At 31.1% G+C, this 5,444-nt stretch overlaps 1 long non-coding RNA gene across 1 annotated transcript; it reads right to left on the bottom strand.

Moving 5' to 3' along the window:
* Window positions 1-429: 429 nt before the first annotated feature.
* On the bottom strand, window positions 430-3,745 carry LOC126749972 (uncharacterized). Its single transcript, XR_007665513.1, has 4 exons — window positions 3,552-3,745; window positions 3,356-3,456; window positions 3,094-3,225; window positions 430-819 (listed from the first exon to the last, which is right to left on the bottom strand). It is a non-coding gene; the product is annotated as an uncharacterized LOC126749972 (long non-coding RNA).
* Window positions 3,746-5,444: the final 1,699 nt, after the last annotated feature.

Below are 5,444 nucleotides of genomic sequence, written 5' to 3'. Positions count from 1 at the left end.
TGACATTTTACCAAGAAATGAAGATCCTTTACTTTGGTGGAAAGAGCAAAAATATAACTATCCCAATTTAAGCGTTCTAGTTAGGGATAAATTTTGTCTAGCAACCTCGGTTCTCTGTGAACAACAATTTTCCAAAGCTGGACAAGTGCTGAATGAACGGCGAACACGTCTTAGCTCTCAAAATGTAGAAAAAATCTTATTTCTTCACACAAACGATTGTGTAACTAAATAATTTAATATTTTAGTTTTTTCTTTAAATATGGTATATTTTATTTTTGTTCTTGTTTTATTTTTAAATCAATTTAGTAATTAGTTTTGTTCGATTCAGCTATGTCTTTTCTTTATACCTATACCTAAATATATTATTTTATCCTAAAATTTGTCTATTTTTTTACTACAACTGTTCTAGAGTGGATATTTTTCTATTTTTCGTAATTTAACTCCTTTCATTATTTACAAAAACTAAAGTATTTAAATTTAATTTTCACAAATTGTCAGGTCCAAACCGCCATCATTATAAAATTCTCTAACGTAATATGCTCGGTCCGAGTCCGACTAAATCCTAGCTTTAGCTCCTGTTGAGAGTTGGGATCTGGCCTGTAGGTGCACGCCGGATTCGTTTCGAACCGGTTCAAGATCTGACGTTACACTAACAAATCCGTAGTGCACCTACACCTGGGTATTATAGGTTTTGGGATCAGGTGCACCGCTCCGAAATAGCGAACTAGGTCCAAAAGAGCAGGTGCAGGTCTTTTATACCATCACTAATCGATCGGACGCTAGCTTCACACACATGAAAAATTGCCGCATTTCGTCACCCTAATATTACAAGGTTGTATGTAACAAATATGATAATTTAGGAAAAATCGATTTAAAAAAATGGACTTACCTAAAACGCAAACGATTAAGTACTTTTCTTTTTTATTAAACAAGAAAATTAAATGGACAGTAAAAATAAATTATTTGGATATAAAATGCCAAAAAAAACATTTTCTTCAAAAAATAATTTATTGAAAAAAAACATAGGATTCCGTTATATCAAAAATAAATTTTCTTTTTTCCAAATGTAACATAGAATTTTGTAACACAATACTAGTATTTAATTTAACATACACAGCAAAGCATATAACTTTTATTTACGGCTAAAAATACTTTCATAGTATTGCCTGTCCATTTCGGGAATCCATTTATACATAGACTTTATTGTCTCCACTTTACCAGTGGAATAATTAGTTGTTTTGTTTCAGCTGTAACATGCCCCTTTCTCAATTTTCTTTGACGTAAATTTAGAGATTTAAATTTTTCTGTGGGGTTAAGGGTATCTTTATACTTGAGTTCGAAAAACGATCTAGAAAACTGCAAAGAAACTACTTTTGAAAATGGCACAGCATTGTAGTTTAGTTGGCTTGAAAAAGACTGAAAGTCTATAAAATCTTCTTGTTTCATTTGGATAATTGTATATGGATTATGGAGGTTTACTTTTAAAAGATATCGTAAAAGAGATAAAGAAGAATAGTATTCTACCTTATTTAATGATCTTTCGATTGAGCTGTGGATTGCATCTACTTCTTGGATACAAGCATGACCAGGAACAGAAAATTTCATTGTGATTTTTGATAGGTTGTTGTGTTTTTGAATTAGGTGACTAAGGCCATAACTCATGAGACTATTTCTATTTTGCGGAACGCAGCTGTCGCTCCACAAAATAATTTCTGTAAATTCTGGATTGTCCTGCATAACGTTATCAAGTAGTTAGTAAGCCGCACTTGCAATGTCGTTTCCCTTTCTTCCATGTAAAGCTTCGCACCACACAGCACAGTATACTTTTTTGCCTATGGAGAGGTGTCCAGTCATATTGTAAACATTTAGTTTAGTTTTATAAAAAAAGTTTTTTATGTCAGTCAGCTTTTGGGCATGTTAAAACGTTTTCTAGATCAAAGCACAGTATTGGGATTTCATTATCCGTTTCTCATGTACTCTTTTTCATTTAAATGATCAGCATATTTTTGTTCCAAACTGTCATCCATCCCATTTTCTATTTTTTTTAGTTTTATTTCCTCGCACGTATCACATCTGTCTTTGCGTGGCTTATGAAAAGCAATGTTAAAATTATTGCAGAAGGTTTTCCTATAAACAGAAAATGAAACTGGAGCTTTTTCGCGTTCTTTTGCCAAATCCACATAAAGTTCATATAATTTTTTAATGCTTAATCCACTTTCGACATATTCTTTGTTACTGTTCTTGCGACAATAATGTGATTCCACACGAGGAACCAAGTTTAGGTGCTCTTTAACAAAATCTATAGCTTCAGGTGACATTACCCTTTTCTGATGTTTTCCCTGTGTACTTTTAGTCAATGTGTTCAATCACCGTTTTATTTTTGTGAGCTGTATAAATTGGTTTCTGACTTATACATAAAGTTCCTGTATAAAAGTCTTTGCAAACTTGAATTGGTTGACCATTTAACTCAAAATAATATCTAAAGGTTCTCTTTTTTCTTGAATTATCAGGCTTTTTTCCTTTCCTTCTCCGCCAGGGACTATCGACTTTAGTAGTGTTTAAAATATAGTTCTTTTTTTTAACAGCTGAAAGCAGATAATAATTTTTAAAAATCTCCTTTCGTTGTTCATCGCTTATTATTCGAGAGCATTTAAATAAGCATTTTTGTAAACAATCTTTTTTGTTTTTAATCTCCCTGGCGGGAACGACCTTTTTTCGCGAAGAAATATATTCAAGGCCCCGATCAAATTTAGTTTTTCTTATATTGCATGCCCATTCGGATGTATTTTTTTGTCTTTTGCGTGTTAACTTTTTGTTTGTCTCATTTATCAAATTATCTTCTTTAGAATCCGTAGTATCATGTGAGGTTGCTGCGTTATGAGAATTATAATACTCTGTTTTAGGGTCTTTAATATTATCATCTTTTACTAAGGGCACATTTTGTTTTGAGGTGTTTAGCGTTAACGTAGTGGAACAACCGGAAACTTTTTTAAAACAAGAATTTAAAACTTTGTTGGAAATAATTTAAAATTTGCTAATATCTTGTAAAAAAATCGTTTTAAAAAACCAAATAAAACAATAACAATTTTTTACCTATTAAAATTTGTTTGCAGCTGAACAGAAGACGGATGAGAAGATTTTTTAATCTCAGTTTTGCTGTTTACTTTAAATTGCATTGCAGAATTAGAAGCCTTATATGAGCTAGTAGAGCAGCCAGGATTGTTTCTAAAACAAAACATAAATCTACATTATTGCATTTCCCTTGACTATACAGAAAATTTAAAATGGTTAAAGTAATATACATATAACATAACAATAAGTTAAGAACTAAAAAGTAATATGATAACTTATATACCTAGTTAAATGGCTTTCTAAGTCTGACTCTGTCTGACACATTCGCTTTCACTGCTATTGGATCGGGTTGGAATGTTAATATAACGACCACGAATTTTAATTCTAAAATCAATAAAAAGTGAAAAAGTAAAAAAAGTAGATTAAAGATTCAAAAACCTAAGCTTACATAGCTAAAATAAAAATTTTAAAAATCTTACCTGCATTCTTTTTTCTTTTTTGATTTTTCAGGTAATGTATATTTCTTGTCTTGGTCAGAATCATAACCGTAGCCATCACTAATATCAGTCATATTTAATGCTATATTTTTAAATAAACTTCTCAACAAACACTTGATCTGCTCCAATAAACGTTTTAAAATGAATTATAAACAAAGCAACATAATCCTACATTTGCAGGGTTCTATCGTTGATTGAATATTTGGGAAGATACGCAACCTTATGGGCTAAAACGTGACCGCAAATATGCGTGAAAAATAGATGGCGATTCTCTCCAGTATGCGCGAAAATAATTTTGTCCGTCGCTTCTCATTAGTAATCGGCCGATCATCCGAGTCGTGTGGGAGAGTTTTTGCACAGGTTCGTGTTTGCCGTATTGCAATTTGGTAGTTGTTAAAAATTTTTCTTGGATATCATAATCACAAATAGATAGATATATGTAAATGTGTTTAGTTTGTGAGACGATGGCTCCTTTAGGCAAAATTATTCAGTGTGCGTATATTAATTAAGACTTTGATTTATAACAACCTAATATGGGAATCTGAAAATCTTATTAGAAAATCTTTAAAAAAATCTAATTATAAACCTCACAGAAAATTATCTATTTTATCTACAAAAATCAATCCGAACTCTTAAAAATACTGTCTCTTCATGTCTATGAGTCTATGCCATTTTCTCTTTTTCTTTTTTTTACTTTAAGAAAATTTTAAATCAATATATTATGTTTATGGTCTTTAGTGTTTTAAGTATTTTCAATAATTGTTTTCATGATGAAATTCATTCATGAAAAAGATAAAAATAAAGCCTAAAAAGCCTTTAAAGTTATTGAGAAACTGGTTATAGTACGAATGGTAGCTTTCCTAATAAAAAAAATAACATATTAAATGAATGTCGAGTAATGTTTTCATTCCTGGAGAGATTATATTTGAGCTTGAAGAAGGTCACTTTGCTGCAGCGGTATTCTGCGACTTCTCTAAAGACTTTGACTGTGTCAACCATGGAAATTGCTCGATAAGCTTTCTAGATATGGGTTTAGGGGAGTTGCTCTAGAATGGTTAAAATTTTGTTTTGTTAGACAGAAAAAAGTTTGTTTGGTTAAATGGCAGTTTGTCTGAACTTTGTGTAGTAAGCAGGGTTCGTTTCTCGGTCCTATTTTATTTCTATTGTATATAAATGACCTGGCGTTTCTCCAGATAAGAGGATTCTTCACTATTTTTGCAGATGACACCACTATCTTATGGGCAGACAATAATAAAAGCACATTAACAAAAACAATTTCTAAAGATTTATTAATGATTAAACAGTGATTTGATGCTAATTTGTTGTCTTTAAACATAGATAAGACTAAATTGTTAAGTTTTTATGTTCAGAGCAGTTCATGATTCACAAGAAAGAATTGGAAGTGAATAATTTTAACAGATTTCTTCGAATTGTTATCGATCATAAACGTAAGTTTTATGGAGATATGTCAGGAGGCAAAAATTGGCTAAACGATGTTATGCTGTTAGAGTGGTTTTAAATGAACTGAGATTGATATCTGCAAAAACGGTCTATTTTTTTTTGTCGAAAGTTGGAACTTACTTTCATACAAAAATACCTACAGTATAGAATAACATTTTGGAGTTGCATTAGTAAACGGCTTTTTGACTCGATGTTTGTTTTTAAAAAACGAGCCATTAAATATATGTGTCATAAATATCCACAGGACATGCAGACCCCTATTTAAAGATACTTTCCTTGTGTTGCTTGTTTATTATTGAGTCTGCTTGCCTAATATATAAAAAATATAAATTGTATCTTCAAAATAATGGCTCCTTAAAACGTTATAATATCAGAAAAGAATACAATATTCCAATGCCCATCCCGAAAAGTGAA

This window comes from Anthonomus grandis, unplaced genomic scaffold, assembly GCF_022605725.1.
Source record: "Anthonomus grandis grandis unplaced genomic scaffold, icAntGran1.3 ctg00000981.1, whole genome shotgun sequence".
NCBI classification, from domain to species: Eukaryota; Metazoa; Arthropoda; class Insecta; order Coleoptera; family Curculionidae; genus Anthonomus; species Anthonomus grandis.
This window is presented reverse-complemented; position numbering and strand designations above follow the sequence as displayed.